Source organism: Micropterus salmoides, unplaced genomic scaffold (assembly GCF_014851395.1).
Source record: "Micropterus salmoides isolate LMB-PRFRI ecotype aquatic unplaced genomic scaffold, ASM1485139v1 Ms_hic_scaffold_16, whole genome shotgun sequence".
Taxonomy (NCBI): Eukaryota; Metazoa; Chordata; class Actinopteri; order Centrarchiformes; family Centrarchidae; genus Micropterus; species Micropterus salmoides.
The window spans coordinates 2125870-2146255 of record NW_024040707.1 but is presented as its reverse complement, the minus strand read 5'-3'; the positions used below and the strand labels follow the sequence as shown (position 1 = coordinate 2146255).

At 44.2% G+C, this 20386-nt stretch overlaps 1 protein-coding gene and 18 non-coding genes across 25 annotated transcripts in view; all 19 read right to left on the bottom strand.

Annotated features, from left to right (window-relative positions):
• itpr3 (inositol 1,4,5-trisphosphate receptor, type 3) overlaps positions 1-20386 on the bottom strand; it is a 155683-nt gene that overhangs the window by 80383 nt on the left and 54914 nt on the right. The window lies entirely within an intron of this gene.
• Positions 4-76, bottom strand: trnak-uuu. Its single transcript has one exon. It is a non-coding gene; the product is annotated as a tRNA-Lys (tRNA).
• Positions 1305-1377, bottom strand: trnak-uuu. The gene has a single exon. It is a non-coding gene; the product is annotated as a tRNA-Lys (tRNA).
• Positions 2341-2413, bottom strand: trnak-uuu. The gene has a single exon. It is a non-coding gene; the product is annotated as a tRNA-Lys (tRNA).
• Positions 3631-3703, bottom strand: trnak-uuu. The gene has a single exon. It is a non-coding gene; the product is annotated as a tRNA-Lys (tRNA).
• On the bottom strand, positions 4668-4740 carry trnak-uuu. The gene has a single exon. It is a non-coding gene; the product is annotated as a tRNA-Lys (tRNA).
• Positions 5706-5778, bottom strand: trnak-uuu. The gene has a single exon. It is a non-coding gene; the product is annotated as a tRNA-Lys (tRNA).
• trnak-uuu lies at positions 6741-6813 on the bottom strand. The gene has a single exon. It is a non-coding gene; the product is annotated as a tRNA-Lys (tRNA).
• On the bottom strand, positions 8042-8114 carry trnak-uuu. Its single transcript has one exon. It is a non-coding gene; the product is annotated as a tRNA-Lys (tRNA).
• trnak-uuu lies at positions 9079-9151 on the bottom strand. The gene has a single exon. It is a non-coding gene; the product is annotated as a tRNA-Lys (tRNA).
• On the bottom strand, positions 10117-10189 carry trnak-uuu. The gene has a single exon. It is a non-coding gene; the product is annotated as a tRNA-Lys (tRNA).
• On the bottom strand, positions 11418-11490 carry trnak-uuu. Its single transcript has one exon. It is a non-coding gene; the product is annotated as a tRNA-Lys (tRNA).
• trnak-uuu lies at positions 12718-12790 on the bottom strand. Its single transcript has one exon. It is a non-coding gene; the product is annotated as a tRNA-Lys (tRNA).
• Positions 13755-13827, bottom strand: trnak-uuu. Its single transcript has one exon. It is a non-coding gene; the product is annotated as a tRNA-Lys (tRNA).
• Positions 15055-15127, bottom strand: trnak-uuu. The gene has a single exon. It is a non-coding gene; the product is annotated as a tRNA-Lys (tRNA).
• trnak-uuu lies at positions 16092-16164 on the bottom strand. The gene has a single exon. It is a non-coding gene; the product is annotated as a tRNA-Lys (tRNA).
• Positions 17129-17201, bottom strand: trnak-uuu. Its single transcript has one exon. It is a non-coding gene; the product is annotated as a tRNA-Lys (tRNA).
• trnak-uuu lies at positions 18430-18502 on the bottom strand. The gene has a single exon. It is a non-coding gene; the product is annotated as a tRNA-Lys (tRNA).
• trnak-uuu lies at positions 19467-19539 on the bottom strand. Its single transcript has one exon. It is a non-coding gene; the product is annotated as a tRNA-Lys (tRNA).

The window sequence follows — 20386 nt, the reverse complement described above, 5'->3', positions numbered from 1 at the left end:
AGTCGCCTGAACAGGGACTTGAACCCTGGACCCTCAGATTAAAAGTCTGATGCTCTACCGACTGAGCTACCCAGGCTTCAAAAAGCAGCGCTCTCGATGAAACAGTCTCGCTAACTCCTAATCCCAATTTACATACTAATACACCAATAGTGCACTTTCTTGGCAGTTAGTACAAAAGACATTTACAATCGTTACTTCACCAGGCAGTCATAGCACAGTCTGACATGTTCATCAAAGTCCGACAAAAAGAACATTAAAAAACTGTTATGGTTATCATAACACTGCGCAAAAGTTGTTGTTCTTCTGGCACGTGGACAGTTAACAATGAGCTCAAGGTCCACTACCACCTTGTACCAGACTGGAAAGGGTCAACCCTGATTTGCATGTAGCCTGGGAAAACCCCAACGGCTTGCAATCAGATTTATGATCTGACCAGCAGAGGCACAAATATGTGGATACTTCACCAGGCAGTCATAGCACAGTCTGACATGTTCATCAAAGTCCGACAAAAAGAACATTAAAAAACTGTTATGGTTATCATAACACTGCGCAAAAGTTGTTGTTCTTCTGGCACGTGGACAGTTAACAATGAGCTCAAGGTCCACTACCACCTTATACCAGACTGGAAAGGGTCAACCCTGATTTGCATGTAGCCTGGGAAAACCCCAACGGCTTGCAATCAGATTTATGATCTGACCAGCAGAGGCACAAATATGTGGATGAAAGTGTCCTAATGACTAGGGTAAAGTAAACGGTCCTAATGCATCATACTTCCATCCATGAATGACGACGACAACAGGCACAATAAACTAGTCGCCTCTCTTGGCAGTTAGAACACAATATATGTATAATCTTTACTTCGCCAGGCAGTCATAGCACAGTCTGACATGTTCATCAGTCTGACAAAAAGCCCATTAAAAAGACTTCCAGGGAGCCTGTTTTTTTGGTGGAGCTAAACTGGCATGGTTACCATAACACTGGGTAAGTGCAGAACTTGTTGTTCTTCTGGCTCTTTTGACAATTAACAATGAGCGCCAGGTCCATTACAATATTCATCCAGACTGCGAAGGGTCAACCCTGATTTGCACGTAGCCTGGGAAAACCCCAACGGCTTGCAATCAGATTTGTTATCTGACCAGCAGAGGCACAAACATGTGGATGAAAGTGTCCTAATGACTAGGGTAAAGCGGACCTGCTAGACTTGTGGACATAACGTGCATGTTCGCGGGAAGTCTGCAAGTTCCGTTTGAATGCATCACACTTCCATCCACGAATGATGACGATAGCAGGCACAATAAACGAGTCGCCTGAACAGGGACTTGAACCCTGGACCCTCAGATTAAAAGTCTGATGCTCTACCGACTGAGCTACCCAGGCTTCAAAAAGCAGCGCTCTCGATGAAACAGTCTCGCTAACTCCTAATCCCAATTTACATACTAATACACCAATAGTGCACTTTCTTGGCAGTTAGTACAAAAGACATTTACAATCGTTACTTCACCAGGCAGTCATAGCACAGTCTGACATGTTCATCAAAGTCCGACAAAAAGAACATTAAAAAACTGTTATGGTTATCATAACACTGCGCAAAAGTTGTTGTTCTTCTGGCACGTGGACAGTTAACAATGAGCTCAAGGTCCACTACCACCTTATACCAGACTGGAAAGGGTCAACCCTGATTTGCATGTAGCCTGGGAAAACCCCAACGGCTTGCAATCAGATTTATGATCTGACCAGCAGAGGCACAAATATGTGGATGAAAGTGTCCTAATGACTAGGGTAAAGTAAACGGTCCTAATGCATCATACTTCCATCCATGAATGACGACGACAACAGGCACAATAAACTAGTCGCCTTTCTTGGCAGTTAGAACACAATATATGTATAATCTTTACTTCGCCAGGCAGTCATAGCACAGTCTGACATGTTCATCAGTCTGACAAAAAGCCCATTAAAAAGACTTCCAGGGAGCCTGTTTTTTTTGTGGAGCTAAACTGGCATGGTTACCATAACACTGGGTAAGTGCAGAACTTGTTGTTCTTCTGGCTCTTTTGACAATTAACAATGAGCGCCAGGTCCATTACAATATTCATCCAGACTGCGAAGGGTCGACCCTGATTTGCACGTAGCCTGGGAAAACCCCAAGGCTTGCAATCAGATTTGTTATCTGACCAGCAGAGGCACAAACATGTGGATGAAAGTGTCCTAATGACTAGGGTAAAGCGGACCTGCTAGACTTGTGGACGTAACGTGCATGTTCGCGGGAAGTCTGCAAGTTCCGTTTGAATGCATCACACTTCCATCCACGAATGATGACGATAGCAGGCACAATAAACGAGTCGCCTGAACAGGGACTTGAACCCTGGACCCTCAGATTAAAAGTCTGATGCTCTACCGACTGAGCTACCCAGGCTTCAAAAAGCAGCGCTCTCGATGAAACAGTCTCGCTAACTCCTAATCCCAATTTACATACTAATACACCAATAGTGCACTTTCTTGGCAGTTAGTACAAAAGACATTTACAATCGTTACTTCACCAGGCAGTCATAGCACAGTCTGACATGTTCATCAAAGTCCGACAAAAAGAACATTAAAAACTGTTATGGTTATCATAACACTGCGCAAAAGTTGTTGTTCTTCTGGCACGTGGACAGTTAACAATGAGCTCAAGGTCCACTACCACCTTATACCAGACTGGAAAGGGTCAACCCTGATTTGCATGTAGCCTGGGAAAACCCCACGGCTTGCAATCAGATCCCTATGATTGTGACCCCTGCAGAAAACACGCCTGGCAATCACCAGGCAGTCATAGCACAGTCTGACATGTTCATCATAAAAAGACATTAAAAACTGTTATGGTTATCATAACACTGCGCAAAAGTTGTTGTTCTTCTGGCACGTGGACAGTTAACAATGAGCTCAAGGTCCACTACCACCTTATACCAGACTGGAAAGGGTCAACCCTGATTTGCATGTAGCCTGGGAAAACCCCAACGGCTTGCAATCAGATTTATGATCTGACCAGCAGAGGCACAAATATGTGGATGAAAGTGTCCTAATGACTAGGGTAAAGTAAACGGTCCTAATGCATCATACTTCCATCCATGAATGACGACGACAACAGGCACAATAAACTAGTCGCCTCTCTTGGCAGTTAGAACACAATATATGTATAATCTTTACTTCGCCAGGCAGTCATAGCACAGTCTGACATGTTCATCAGTCTGACAAAAAGCCCATTAAAAAGACTTCCAGGGAGCCTGTTTTTTTTGGTGGAGCTAAACTGGCATGGTTACCATAACACTGGGTAAGTGCAGAACTTGTTGTTCTTCTGGCTCTTTTGACAATTAACAATGAGCGCCAGGTCCATTACAATATTCATCCAGACTGCGAAGGGTCGACCCTGATTTGCACGTAGCCTGGGAAAACCCCAAAGGCTTGCAATCAGATTTGTTATCTGACCAGCAGAGGCACAAACATGTGGATGAAAGTGTCCTAATGACTAGGGTAAAGCGGACCTGCTAGACTTGTGGACGTAACGTGCATGTTCGCGGGAAGTCTGCAAGTTCCGTTTGAATGCATCACACTTCCATCCACGAATGATGACGATAGCAGGCACAATAAACGAGTCGCCTGAACAGGGACTTGAACCCTGGACCCTCAGATTAAAAGTCTGATGCTCTACCGACTGAGCTACCCAGGCTTCAAAAAGCAGCGCTCTCGATGAAACAGTCTCGCTAACTCCTAATCCCAATTTACATACTAATACACCAATAGTGCACTTTCTTGGCAGTTAGTACAAAAGACATTTACAATCGTTACTTCACCAGGCAGTCATAGCACAGTCTGACATGTTCATCAAAGTCCGACAAAAAGAACATTAAAAAACTGTTATGGTTATCATAACACTGCGCAAAAGTTGTTGTTCTTCTGGCACGTGGACAGTTAACAATGAGCTCAAGGTCCACTACCACCTTATACCAGACTGGAAAGGGTCAACCCTGATTTGCATGTAGCCTGGGAAAACCCCAACGGCTTGCAATCAGATTTATGATCTGACCAGCAGAGGCACAAATATGTGGATGAAAGTGTCCTAATGACTAGGGTAAAGTAAACGGTCCTAATGCATCATACTTCCATCCATGAATGACGACGACAACAGGCACAATAAACTAGTCGCCTCTCTTGGCAGTTAGAACACAATATATGTATAATCTTTACTTCGCCAGGCAGTCATAGCACAGTCTGACATGTTCATCAGTCTGACAAAAAGCCCATTAAAAAGACTTCCAGGGAGCCTGTTTTTTTGGTGGAGCTAAACTGGCATGGTTACCATAACACTGGGTAAGTGCAGAACTTGTTGTTCTTCTGGCTCTTTTGACAATTAACAATGAGCGCCAGGTCCATTACAATATTCATCCAGACTGCGAAGGGTCAACCCTGATTTGCACGTAGCCTGGGAAAACCCCAACGGCTTGCAATCAGATTTGTTATCTGACCAGCAGAGGCACAAACATGTGGATGAAAGTGTCCTAATGACTAGGGTAAAGCGGACCTGCTAGACTTGTGGACGTAACGTGCATGTTCGCGGGAAGTCTGCAAGTTCCGTTTGAATGCATCACACTTCCATCCACGAATGATGACGATAGCAGGCACAATAAACGAGTCGCCTGAACAGGGACTTGAACCCTGGACCCTCAGATTAAAAGTCTGATGCTCTACCGACTGAGCTACCCAGGCTTCAAAAAGCAGCGCTCTCGATGAAACAGTCTCGCTAACTCCTAATCCCAATTTACATACTAATACACCAATAGTGCACTTTCTTGGCAGTTAGTACAAAAGACATTTACAATCGTTACTTCACCAGGCAGTCATAGCACAGTCTGACATGTTCATCAAAGTCCGACAAAAAGAACATTAAAAAACTGTTATGGTTATCATAACACTGCGCAAAAGTTGTTGTTCTTCTGGCACGTGGACAGTTAACAATGAGCTCAAGGTCCACTACCACCTTATACCAGACTGGAAAGGGTCAACCCTGATTTGCATGTAGCCTGGGAAAACCCCAACGGCTTGCAATCAGATTTATGATCTGACCAGCAGAGGCACAAATATGTGGATGAAAGTGTCCTAATGACTAGGGTAAAGTAAACGGTCCTAATGCATCATACTTCCATCCATGAATGACGACGACAACAGGCACAATAAACTAGTCGCCTTTCTTGGCAGTTAGAACACAATATATGTATAATCTTTACTTCGCCAGGCAGTCATAGCACAGTCTGACATGTTCATCAGTCTGACAAAAAGCCCATTAAAAAGACTTCCAGGGAGCCTGTTTTTTTTGGTGGAGCTAAACTGGCATGGTTACCATAACACTGGGTAAGTGCAGAACTTGTTGTTCTTCTGGCTCTTTTGACAATTAACAATGAGCGCCAGGTCCATTACAATATTCATCCAGACTGCGAAGGGTCGACCCTGATTTGCACGTAGCCTGGGAAAACCCCAAAGGCTTGCAATCAGATTTGTTATCTGACCAGCAGAGGCACAAACATGTGGATGAAAGTGTCCTAATGACTAGGGTAAAGCGGACCTGCTAGACTTGTGGACGTAACATGCATGTTCGCGGGAAGTCTGCAAGTACCGTTTGAATGCATCACACTTCCATCCACGAATGATGACGATAGCAGGCACAATAAACGAGTCGCCTGAACAGGGACTTGAACCCTGGACCCTCAGATTAAAAGTCTGATGCTCTACCGACTGAGCTACCCAGGCTTCAAAAAGCAGCGCTCTCGATGAAACAGTCTCGCTAACTCCTAATCCCAATTTACATACTAATACACCAATAGTGCACTTTCTTCAGTTAGTACAAAAGACATTTACAATCGTTACTTCACCAGGCAGTCATAGCACAGTCTGACATGTTCATCAAAGTCCGACAAAAAGAACATTAAAAAACTGTTATGGTTATCATAACACTGCGCAAAAGTTGTTGTTCTTCTGGCACGTGGACAGTTAACAATGAGCTCAAGGTCCACTACCACCTTATACCAGACTGGAAAGGGTCAACCCTGATTTGCATGTAGCCTGGGAAAACCCCAACGGCTTGCAATCAGATTTATGATCTGACCAGCAGAGGCACAAATATGTGGATGAAAGTGTCCTAATGACTAGGGTAAAGTAAACGGTCCTAATGCATCATACTTCCATCCATGAATGACGACGACAACAGGCACAATAAACTAGTCGCCTTTCTTGGCAGTTAGAACACAATATATGTATAATCTTTACTTCGCCAGGCAGTCATAGCACAGTCTGACATGTTCATCAGTCTGACAAAAAGCCCATTAAAAAGACTTCCAGGGAGCCTGTTTTTTTGGTGGAGCTAAACTGGCATGGTTACCATAACACTGGGTAAGTGCAGAACTTGTTGTTCTTCTGGCTCTTTTGACAATTAACAATGAGCGCCAGGTCCATTACAATATTCATCCAGACTGCGAAGGGTCGACCCTGATTTGCACGTAGCCTGGGAAAACCCCAAAGGCTTGCAATCAGATTTGTTATCTGACCAGCAGAGGCACAAACATGTGGATGAAAGTGTCCTAATGACTAGGGTAAAGCGGACCTGCTAGACTTGTGGACATAACGTGCATGTTCGCGGGAAGTCTGCAAGTTCCGTTTGAATGCATCACACTTCCATCCACGAATGATGACGATAGCAGGCACAATAAACGAGTCGCCTGAACAGGGACTTGAACCCTGGACCCTCAGATTAAAAGTCTGATGCTCTACCGACTGAGCTACCCAGGCTTCAAAAAGCAGTGCTCTCGATGAAACAGTCTCGCTAACTCCTAATCCCAATTTACATACTAATACACCAATAGTGCACTTTCTTGGCAGTTAGTACAAAAGACATTTACAATCGTTACTTCACCAGGCAGTCATAGCACAGTCTGACATGTTCATCAAAGTCCGACAAAAAGAACATTAAAAAACTGTTATGGTTATCATAACACTGCGCAAAAGTTGTTGTTCTTCTGGCACGTGGACAGTTAACAATGAGCTCAAGGTCCACTACCACCTTGTACCAGACTGGAAAGGGTCAACCCTGATTTGCATGTAGCCTGGGAAAACCCCAACGGCTTGCAATCAGATTTATGATCTGACCAGCAGAGGCACAAATATGTGGATACTTCACCAGGCAGTCATAGCACAGTCTGACATGTTCATCAAAGTCCAACAAAAAGAACATTAAAAAACTGTTATGGTTATCATAACACTGCGCAAAAGTTGTTGTTCTTCTGGCACGTGGACAGTTAACAATGAGCTCAAGGTCCACTACCACCTTATACCAGACTGGAAAGGGTCAACCCTGATTTGCATGTAGCCTGGGAAAACCCCAACGGCTTGCAATCAGATTTATGATCTGACCAGCAGAGGCACAAATATGTGGATGAAAGTGTCCTAATGACTAGGGTAAAGTAAACGGTCCTAATGCATCATACTTCCATCCATGAATGACGACGACAACAGGCACAATAAACTAGTCGCCTTTCTTGGCAGTTAGAACACAATATATGTATAATCTTTACTTCGCCAGGCAGTCATAGCACAGTCTGACATGTTCATCAGTCTGACAAAAAGCCCATTAAAAAGACTTCCAGGGAGCCTGTTTTTTTGGTGGAGCTAAACTGGCATGGTTACCATAACACTGGGTAAGTGCAGAACTTGTTGTTCTTCTGGCTCTTTTGACAATTAACAATGAGCGCCAGGTCCATTACAATATTCATCCAGACTGCGAAGGGTCGACCCTGATTTGCACGTAGCCTGGGAAAACCCCAGAGGCTTGCAATCAGATTTGTTATCTGACCAGCAGAGGCACAAACATGTGGATGAAAGTGTCCTAATGACTAGGGTAAAGCGGACCTGCTAGACTTGTGGACGTAACGTGCATGTTCGCGGGAAGTCTGCAAGTTCCGTTTGAATGCATCACACTTCCATCCACGAATGATGACGATAGCAGGCACAATAAACGAGTCGCCTGAACAGGGACTTGAACCCTGGACCCTCAGATTAAAAGTCTGATGCTCTACCGACTGAGCTACCCAGGCTTCAAAAAGCAGCGCTCTCGATGAAACAGTCTCGCTAACTCCTAATCCCAATTTACATACTAATACACCAATAGTGCACTTTCTTGGCAGTTAGTACAAAAGACATTTACAATCGTTACTTCACCAGGCAGTCATAGCACAGTCTGACATGTTCATCAAAGTCCGACAAAAAGAACATTAAAAAACTGTTATGGTTATCATAACACTGCGCAAAAGTTGTTGTTCTTCTGGCACGTGGACAGTTAACAATGAGCTCAAGGTCCACTACCACCTTATACCAGACTGGAAAGGGTCAACCCTGATTTGCATGTAGCCTGGGAAAACCCCAACGGCTTGCAATCAGATTTATGATCTGACCAGCAGAGGCACAAATATGTGGATGAAAGTGTCCTAATGACTAGGGTAAAGTAAACGGTCCTAATGCATCATACTTCCATCCATGAATGACGACGACAACAGGCACAATAAACTAGTCGCCTCTCTTGGCAGTTAGAACACAATATATGTATAATCTTTACTTCGCCAGGCAGTCATAGCACAGTCTGACATGTTCATCAGTCTGACAAAAAGCCCATTAAAAAGACTTCCAGGGAGCCTGTTTTTTTGGTGGAGCTAAACTGGCATGGTTACCATAACACTGGGTAAGTGCAGAACTTGTTGTTCTTCTGGCTCTTTTGACAATTAACAATGAGCGCCAGGTCCATTACAATATTCATCCAGACTGCGAAGGGTCGACCCTGATTTGCACGTAGCCTGGGAAAACCCCAAAGGCTTGCAATCAGATTTGTTATCTGACCAGCAGAGGCACAAACATGTGGATAAAAGTGTCCTAATGACTAGGGTAAAGCGGACCTGCTAGACTTGTGGACGTAACGTTCATGTTCGCGGGAAGTCTGCAAGTTCCGTTTGAATGCATCACACTTCCATCCACGAATGATGACGATAGCAGGCACAATAAACGAGTCGCCTGAACAGGGACTTGAACCCTGGACCCTCAGATTAAAAGTCTGATGCTCTACCGACTGAGCTACCCAGGCTTCAAAAAGCAGTGCTCTCGATGAAACAGTCTCGCTAACTCCTAATCCCAATTTACATACTAATACACCAATAGTGCACTTTCTTGGCAGTTAGTACAAAAGACATTTACAATCGTTACTTCACCAGGCAGTCATAGCACAGTCTGACATGTTCATCAAAGTCCGACAAAAAGAACATTAAAAAACTGTTATGGTTATCATAACACTGCGCAAAAGTTGTTGTTCTTCTGGCACGTGGACAGTTAACAATGAGCTCAAGGTCCACTACCACCTTGTACCAGACTGGAAAGGGTCAACCCTGATTTGCATGTAGCCTGGGAAAACCCCAACGGCTTGCAATCAGATTTATGATCTGACCAGCAGAGGCACAAATATGTGGATGAAAGTGTCCTAATGACTAGGGTAAAGTAAACGGTCCTAATGCATCATACTTCCATCCATGAATGACGACGACAACAGGCACAATAAACTAGTCGCCTTTCTTGGCAGTTAGAACACAATATATGTATAATCTTTACTTCGCCAGGCAGTCATAGCACAGTCTGACATGTTCATCAGTCTGACAAAAAGCCCATTAAAAAGACTTCCAGGGAGCCTGTTTTTTTTGGTGGAGCTAAACTGGCATGGTTACCATAACACTGGGTAAGTGCAGAACTTGTTGTTCTTCTGGCTCTTTTGACAATTAACAATGAGCGCCAGGTCCATTACAATATTCATCCAGACTGCGAAGGGTCGACCCTGATTTGCACGTAGCCTGGGAAAACCCCAAAGGCTTGCAATCAGATTTGTTATCTGACCAGCAGAGGCACAAACATGTGGATGAAAGTGTCCTAATGACTAGGGTAAAGCGGACCTGCTAGACTTGTGGACGTAACGTGCATGTTCGCGGGAAGTCTGCAAGTTCCGTTTGAATGCATCACACTTCCATCCACGAATGATGACGATAGCAGGCACAATAAACGAGTCGCCTGAACAGGGACTTGAACCCTGGACCCTCAGATTAAAAGTCTGATGCTCTACCGACTGAGCTACCCAGGCTTCAAAAAGCAGCGCTCTCGATGAAACAGTCTCGCTAACTCCTAATCCCAATTTACATACTAATACACCAATAGTGCACTTTCTTGGCAGTTAGTACAAAAGACATTTACAATCGTTACTTCACCAGGCAGTCATAGCACAGTCTGACATGTTCATCAAAGTCCGACAAAAAGAACATTAAAAAACTGTTATGGTTATCATAACACTGCGCAAAAGTTGTTGTTCTTCTGGCACGTGGACAGTTAACAATGAGCTCAAGGTCCACTACCACCTTATACCAGACTGGAAAGGGTCAACCCTGATTTGCATGTAGCCTGGGAAAACCCCAACGGCTTGCAATCAGATTTATGATCTGACCAGCAGAGGCACAAATATGTGGATACTTCACCAGGCAGTCATAGCACAGTCTGACATGTTCATCAAAGTCCGACAAAAAGAACATTAAAAAACTGTTATGGTTATCATAACACTGCGCAAAAGTTGTTGTTCTTCTGGCACGTGGACAGTTAACAATGAGCTCAAGGTCCGCTACCACCTTATACCAGACTGGAAAGGGTCAACCCTGATTTGCATGTAGCCTGGGAAAACCCCAACGGCTTGCAATCAGATTTATGATCTGACCAGCAGAGGCACAAATATGTGGATGAAAGTGTCCTAATGACTAGGGTAAAGTAAACGGTCCTAATGCATCATACTTCCATCCATGAATGACGACGACAACAGGCACAATAAACTAGTCGCCTCTCTTGGCAGTTAGAACACAATATATGTATAATCTTTACTTCGCCAGGCAGTCATAGCACAGTCTGACATGTTCATCAGTCTGACAAAAAGCCCATTAAAAAGACTTCCAGGGAGCCTGTTTTTTTGGTGGAGCTAAACTGGCATGGTTACCATAACACTGGGTAAGTGCAGAACTTGTTGTTCTTCTGGCTCTTTTGACAATTAACAATGAGCGCCAGGTCCATTACAATATTCATCCAGACTGCGAAGGGTCAACCCTGATTTGCACGTAGCCTGGGAAAACCCCAACGGCTTGCAATCAGATTTGTTATCTGACCAGCAGAGGCACAAACATGTGGATGAAAGTGTCCTAATGACTAGGGTAAAGCGGACCTGCTAGACTTGTGGACATAACGTGCATGTTCGCGGGAAGTCTGCAAGTTCCGTTTGAATGCATCACACTTCCATCCACGAATGATGACGATAGCAGGCACAATAAACGAGTCGCCTGAACAGGGACTTGAACCCTGGACCCTCAGATTAAAAGTCGGATGCTCTACCGACTGAGCTACCCAGGCTTCAAAAAGCAGCGCTCTCGATGAAACAGTCTCGCTAACTCCTAATCCCAATTTACATACTAATACACCAATAGTGCACTTTCTTGGCAGTTAGTACAAAAGACATTTACAATCGTTACTTCACCAGGCAGTCATAGCACAGTCTGACATGTTCATCAAAGTCCGACAAAAAGAACATTAAAAAACTGTTATGGTTATCATAACACTGCGCAAAAGTTGTTGTTCTTCTGGCACGTGGACAGTTAACAATGAGCTCAAGGTCCACTACCACCTTATACCAGACTGGAAAGGGTCAACCCTGATTTGCATGTAGCCTGGGAAAACCCAACGGCTTGCAATCAGATTTATGATCTGACCAGCAGAGGCACAAATATGTGGATACTTCACCAGGCAGTCATAGCACAGTCTGACATGTTCATCAAAGTCCGACAAAAAGAACATTAAAAAACTGTTATGGTTATCATAACACTGCGCAAAAGTTGTTGTTCTTCTGGCACGTGGACAGTTAACAATGAGCTCAAGGTCCGCTACCACCTTATACCAGACTGGAAAGGGTCAACCCTGATTTGCATGTAGCCTGGGAAAACCCCAACGGCTTGCAATCAGATTTATGATCTGACCAGCAGAGGCACAAATATGTGGATGAAAGTGTCCTAATGACTAGGGTAAAGTAAACGGTCCTAATGCATCATACTTCCATCCATGAATGACGACGACAACAGGCACAATAAACTAGTCGCCTCTCTTGGCAGTTAGAACACAATATATGTATAATCTTTACTTCGCCAGGCAGTCATAGCACAGTCTGACATGTTCATCAGTCTGACAAAAAGCCCATTAAAAAGACTTCCAGGGAGCCTGTTTTTTTGGTGGAGCTAAACTGGCATGGTTACCATAACACTGGGTAAGTGCAGAACTTGTTGTTCTTCTGGCTCTTTTGACAATTAACAATGAGCGCCAGGTCCATTACAATATTCATCCAGACTGCGAAGGGTCAACCCTGATTTGCACGTAGCCTGGGAAAACCCCAACGGCTTGCAATCAGATTTGTTATCTGACCAGCAGAGGCACAAACATGTGGATGAAAGTGTCCTAATGACTAGGGTAAAGCGGACCTGCTAGACTTGTGGACATAACGTGCATGTTCGCGGGAAGTCTGCAAGTTCCGTTTGAATGCATCACACTTCCATCCACGAATGATGACGATAGCAGGCACAATAAACGAGTCGCCTGAACAGGGACTTGAACCCTGGACCCTCAGATTAAAAGTCGGATGCTCTACCGACTGAGCTACCCAGGCTTCAAAAAGCAGCGCTCTCGATGAAACAGTCTCGCTAACTCCTAATCCCAATTTACATACTAATACACCAATAGTGCACTTTCTTGGCAGTTAGTACAAAAGACATTTACAATCGTTACTTCACCAGGCAGTCATAGCACAGTCTGACATGTTCATCAAAGTCCGACAAAAAGAACATTAAAAAACTGTTATGGTTATCATAACACTGCGCAAAAGTTGTTGTTCTTCTGGCACGTGGACAGTTAACAATGAGCTCAAGGTCCACTACCACCTTATACCAGACTGGAAAGGGTCAACCCTGATTTGCATGTAGCCTGGGAAAACCCAAACGGCTTGCAATCAGATTTATGATCTGACCAGCAGAGGCACAAATATGTGGATGAAAGTGTCCTAATGACTAGGGTAAAGTAAACGGTCCTAATGCATCATACTTCCATCCATGAATGACGACGACAACAGGCACAATAAACTAGTCGCCTTTCTTGGCAGTTAGAACACAATATATGTATAATCTTTACTTCGCCAGGCAGTCATAGCACAGTCTGACATGTTCATCAGTCTGACAAAAAGCCCATTAAAAAGACTTCCAGGGAGCCTGTTTTTTTGGTGGAGCTAAACTGGCATGGTTACCATAACACTGGGTAAGTGCAGAACTTGTTGTTCTTCTGGCTCTTTTGACAATTAACAATGAGCGCCAGGTCCATTACAATATTCATCCAGACTGCGAAGGGTCGACCCTGATTTGCACGTAGCCTGGGAAAACCCCAAAGGCTTGCAATCAGATTTGTTATCTGACCAGCAGAGGCACAAACATGTGGATGAAAGTGTCCTAATGACTAGGGTAAAGCGGACCTGCTAGACTTGTGGACGTAACGTGCATGTTCGCGGGAAGTCTGCAAGTTCCGTTTGAATGCATCACACTTCCATCCACGAATGATGACGATAGCAGGCACAATAAACGAGTCGCCTGAACAGGGACTTGAACCCTGGACCCTCAGATTAAAAGTCTGATGCTCTACCGACTGAGCTACCCAGGCTTCAAAAAGCAGCGCTCTCGATGAAACAGTCTCGCTAACTCCTAATCCCAATTTACATACTAATACACCAATAGTGCACTTTCTTGGCAGTTAGTACAAAAGACATTTACAATCGTTACTTCACCAGGCAGTCATAGCACAGTCTGACATGTTCATCAAAGTCCGACAAAAAGAACATTAAAAAACTGTTATGGTTATCATAACACTGCGCAAAAGTTGTTGTTCTTCTGGCACGTGGACAGTTAACAATGAGCTCAAGGTCCACTACCACCTTGTACCAGACTGGAAAGGGTCAACCCTGATTTGCATGTAGCCTGGGAAAACCCCAACGGCTTGCAATCAGATTTATGATCTGACCAGCAGAGGCACAAATATGTGGATACTTCACCAGGCAGTCATAGCACAGTCTGACATGTTCATCAAAGTCCGACAAAAAGAACATTAAAAAACTGTTATGGTTATCATAACACTGCGCAAAAGTTGTTGTTCTTCTGGCACGTGGACAGTTAACAATGAGCTCAAGGTCCGCTACCACCTTATACCAGACTGGAAAGGGTCAACCCTGATTTGCATGTAGCCTGGGCAAACCCCAACGGCTTGCAATCAGATTTATGATCTGACCAGCAGAGGCACAAATATGTGGATGAAAGTGTCCTAATGACTAGGGTAAAGTAAACGGTCCTAATGCATCATACTTCCATCCATGAATGACGACGACAACAGGCACAATAAACTAGTCGCCTCTCTTGGCAGTTAGAACACAATATATGTATAATCTTTACTTCGCCAGGCAGTCATAGCACAGTCTGACATGTTCATCAGTCTGACAAAAAGCCCATTAAAAAGACTTCCAGGGAGCCTGTTTTTTTGGTGGAGCTAAACTGGCATGGTTACCATAACACTGGGTAAGTGCAGAACTTGTTGTTCTTCTGGCTCTTTTGACAATTAACAATGAGCGCCAGGTCCATTACAATATTCATCCAGACTGCGAAGGGTCGACCCTGATTTGCACGTAGCCTGGGAAAACCCCAAGGCTTGCAATCAGATTTGTTATCTGACCAGCAGAGGCACAAACATGTGGATGAAAGTGTCCTAATGACTAGGGTAAAGCGGACCTGCTAGACTTGTGGACGTAACGTGCATGTTCGCGGGAAGTCTGCAAGTTCCGTTTGAATGCATCACACTTCCATCCACGAATGATGACGATAGCAGGCACAATAAACGAGCCGCCTGAACAGGGACTTGAACCCTGGACCCTCAGATTAAAAGTCTGATGCTCTACCGACTGAGCTACCCAGGCTTCAAAAAGCAGCGCTCTCGATGAAACAGTCTCGCTAACTCCTAATCCCAATTTACATACTAATACACCAATAGTGCACTTTCTTGGCAGTTAGTACAAAAGACATTTACAATCGTTACTTCACCAGGCAGTCATAGCACAGTCTGACATGTTCATCAAAGTCCGACAAAAAGAACATTAAAAAACTGTTATGGTTATCATAACACTGCGCAAAAGTTGTTGTTCTTCTGGCACGTGGACAGTTAACAATGAGCTCAAGGTCCACTACCACCTTATACCAGACTGGAAAGGGTCAACCCTGATTTGCATGTAGCCTGGGCAAACCCCAACGGCTTGCAATCAGATTTATGATCTGACCAGCAGAGGCACAAATATGTGGATGAAAGTGTCCTAATGACTAGGGTAAAGTAAACGGTCCTAATGCATCATACTTCCATCCATGAATGACGACGACAACAGGCACAATAAACTAGTCGCCTCTCTTGGCAGTTAGAACACAATATATGTATAATCTTTACTTCGCCAGGCAGTCATAGCACAGTCTGACATGTTCATCAGTCTGACAAAAAGCCCATTAAAAAGACTTCCAGGGAGCCTGTTTTTTTGGTGGAGCTAAACTGGCATGGTTACCATAACACTGGGTAAGTGCAGAACTTGTTGTTCTTCTGGCTCTTTTGACAATTAACAATGAGCGCCAGGTCCATTACAATATTCATCCAGACTGCGAAGGGTCAACCCTGATTTGCACGTAGCCTGGGAAAACCCCAACGGCTTGCAATCAGATTTGTTATCTGACCAGCAGAGGCACAAACATGTGGATGAAAGTGTCCTAATGACTAGGGTAAAGCGGACCTGCTAGACTTGTGGACATAACGTGCATGTTCGCGGGAAGTCTGCAAGTTCCGTTTGAATGCATCACACTTCCATCCACGAATGATGACGATAGCAGGCACAATAAACGAGTCGCCTGAACAGGGACTTGAACCCTGGACCCTCAGATTAAAAGTCTGATGCTCTACCGACTGAGCTACCCAGGCTTCAAAAAGCAGCGCTCTCGATGAAACAGTCTCGCTAACTCCTAATCCCAATTTACATACTAATACACCAATAGTGCACTTTCTTGGCAGTTAGTACAAAAGACATTTACAATCGTTACTTCACCAGGCAGTCATAGCACAGTCTGACATGTTCATCAAAGTCCGACAAAAAGAACATTAAAAAACTGTTATGGTTATCATAACACTGCGCAAAAGTTGTTGTTCTTCTGGCACGTGGACAGTTAACAATGAGCTCAAGGTCCACTACCACCTTATACCAGACTGGAAAGGGTCAACCCTGATTTGCATGTAGCCTGGGAAAACCCAAACGGCTTGCAATCAGATTTATGATCTGACCAGCAGAGGCACAAATATGTGGATGAAAGTGTCCTAATGACTAGGGTAAAGTAAACGGTCCTAATGCATCATACTTCCATCCATGAATGACGACGACAACAGGCACAATAAACTAGTCGCCTTTCTTGGCAGTTAGAACACAATATATGTATAATCTTTACTTCGCCAGGCAGTCATAGCACAGTCTGACATGTTCATCAGTCTGACAAAAAGCCCATTAAAAAGACTTCCAGGGAGCCTGTTTTTTTGGTGGAGCTAAACTGGCATGGTTACCATAACACTGGGTAAGTGCAGAACTTGTTGTTCTTCTGGCTCTTTTGACAATTAACAATGAGCGCCAGGTCCATTACAATATTCATCCAGACTGCGAAGGGTCGACCCTGATTTGCACGTAGCCTGGGAAAACCCCAAAGGCTTGCAATCAGATTTGTTATCTGACCAGCAGAGGCACAAACATGTGGATGAAAGTGTCCTAATGACTAGGGTAAAGCGGACCTGCTAGACTTGTGGACGTAACGTGCATGTTCGCGGGAAGTCTGCAAGTTCCGTTTGAATGCATCACACTTCCATCCACGAATGATGACGATAGCAGGCACAATAAACGAGTCGCCTGAACAGGGACTTGAACCCTGGACCCTCAGATTAAAAGTCTGATGCTCTACCGACTGAGCTACCCAGGCTTCAAAAAGCAGCGCTCTCGATGAAACAGTCTCGCTAACTCCTAATCCCAATTTACATACTAATACACCAATAGTGCACTTTCTTGGCAGTTAGTACAAAAGACATTTACAATCGTTACTTCACCAGGCAGTCATAGCACAGTCTGACATGTTCATCAAAGTCCGACAAAAAGAACATTAAAAAACTGTTATGGTTATCATAACACTGCGCAAAAGTTGTTGTTCTTCTGGCACGTGGACAGTTAACAATGAGCTCAAGGTCCACTACCACCTTGTACCAGACTGGAAAGGGTCAACCCTGATTTGCATGTAGCCTGGGAAAACCCCAACGGCTTGCAATCAGATTTATGATCTGACCAGCAGAGGCACAAATATGTGGATACTTCACCAGGCAGTCATAGCACAGTCTGACATGTTCATCAAAGTCCGACAAAAAGAACATTAAAAAACTGTTATGGTTATCATAACACTGCGCAAAAGTTGTTGTTCTTCTGGCACGTGGACAGTTAACAATGAGCTCAAGGTCCGCTACCACCTTATACCAGACTGGAAAGGGTCAACCCTGATTTGCATGTAGCCTGGGCAAACCCCAACGGCTTGCAATCAGATTTATGATCTGACCAGCAGAGGCACAAATATGTGGATGAAAGTGTCCTAATGACTAGGGTAAAGTAAACGGTCCTAATGCATCATACTTCCATCCATGAATGACGACGACAACAGGCACAATAAACTAGTCGCCTCTCTTGGCAGTTAGAACACAATATATGTATAATCTTTACTTCGCCAGGCAGTCATAGCACAGTCTGACATGTTCATCAGTCTGACAAAAAGCCCATTAAAAAGACTTCCAGGGAGCCTGTTTTTTTGGTGGAGCTAAACTGGCATGGTTACCATAACACTGGGTAAGTGCAGAACTTGTTGTTCTTCTGGCTCTTTTGACAATTAACAATGAGCGCCAGGTCCATTACAATATTCATCCAGACTGCGAAGGGTCGACCCTGATTTGCACGTAGCCTGGGAAAACCCCAAAGGCTTGCAATCAGATTTGTTATCTGACCAGCAGAGGCACAAACATGTGGATGAAAGTGTCCTAATGACTAGGGTAAAGCGGACCTGCTAGACTTGTGGACGTAACGTGCATGTTCGCGGGAAGTCTGCAAGTTCCGTTTGAATGCATCACACTTCCATCCACGAATGATGACGATAGCAGGCACAATAAACGAGCCGCCTGAACAGGGACTTGAACCCTGGACCCTCAGATTAAAAGTCTGATGCTCTACCGACTGAGCTACCCAGGCTTCAAAAAGCAGCGCTCTCGATGAAACAGTCTCGCTAACTCCTAATCCCAATTTACATACTAATACACCAATAGTGCACTTTCTTGGCAGTTAGTACAAAAGACATTTACAATCGTTACTTCACCAGGCAGTCATAGCACAGTCTGACATGTTCATCAAAGTCCGACAAAAAGAACATTAAAAAACTGTTATGGTTATCATAACACTGCGCAAAAGTTGTTGTTCTTCTGGCACGTGGACAGTTAACAATGAGCTCAAGGTCCACTACCACCTTGTACCAGACTGGAAAGGGTCAACCCTGATTTGCATGTAGCCTGGGAAAACCCCAACGGCTTGCAATCAGATTTATGATCTGACCAGCAGAGGCACAAATATGTGGATGAAAGTGTCCTAATGACTAGGGTAAAGTAAACGGTCCTAATGCATCATACTTCCATCCATGAATGACGACGACAACAGGCACAATAAACTAGTCGCCTCTCTTGGCAGTTAGAACACAATATATGTATAATCTTTACTTCGCCAGGCAGTCATAGCACAGTCTGACATGTTCATCAGTCTGACAAAAAGCCCATTAAAAAGACTTCCAGGGAGCCTGTTTTTTTGGTGGAGCTAAACTGGCATGGTTACCATAACACTGGGTAAGTGCAGAACTTGTTGTTCTTCTGGCTCTTTTGACAATTAACAATGAGCGCCAGGTCCATTACAATATTCATCCAGACTGCGAAGGGTCGACCCTGATTTGCACGTAGCCTGGGAAAACCCCAAAGGCTTGCAATCAGATTTGTTATCTGACCAGCAGAGGCACAAACATGTGGATGAAAGTGTCCTAATGACTAGGGTAAAGCGGACCTGCTAGACTTGTGGACGTAACGTGCATGTTCGCGGGAAGTCTGCAAGTTCCGTTTGAATGCATCACACTTCCATCCACGAATGATGACGATAGCAGGCACAATAAACGAGTCGCCTGAACAGGGACTTGAACCCTGGACCCTCAGATTAAAAGTCTGATGCTCTACCGACTGAGCTACCCAGGCTTCAAAAAGCAGTGCTCTCGATGAAACAGTCTCGCTAACTCCTAATCCCAATTTACATACTAATACACCAATAGTGCACTTTCTTGGCAGTTAGTACAAAAGACATTTACAATCGTTACTTCACCAGGCAGTCATAGCACAGTCTGACATGTTCATCAAAGTCCGACAAAAAGAACATTAAAAAACTGTTATGGTTATCATAACACTGCGCAAAAGTTGTTGTTCTTCTGGCACGTGGACAGTTAACAATGAGCTCAAGGTCCACTACCACCTTGTACCAGACTGGAAAGGGTCAACCCTGATTTGCATGTAGCCTGGGAAAACCCCAACGGCTTGCAATCAGATTTATGATCTGACCAGCAGAGGCACAAATATGTGGATACTTCACCAGGCAGTCATAGCACAGTCTGACATGTTCATCAAAGTCCGACAAAAAGAACATTAAAAAACTGTTATGGTTATCATAACACTGCGCAAAAGTTGTTGTTCTTCTGGCACGTGGACAGTTAACAATGAGCTCAAGGTCCGCTACCACCTTATACCAGACTGGAAAGGGTCAACCCTGATTTGCATGTAGCCTGGGCAAACCCCAACGGCTTGCAATCAGATTTATGATCTGACCAGCAGAGGCACAAATATGTGGATGAAAGTGTCCTAATGACTAGGGTAAAGTAAACGGTCCTAATGCATCATACTTCCATCCATGAATGACGACGACAACAGGCACAATAAACTAGTCGCCTCTCTTGGCAGTTAGAACACAATATATGTATAATCTTTACTTCGCCAGGCAGTCATAGCACAGTCTGACATGTTCATCAGTCTGACAAAAAGCCCATTAAAAAGA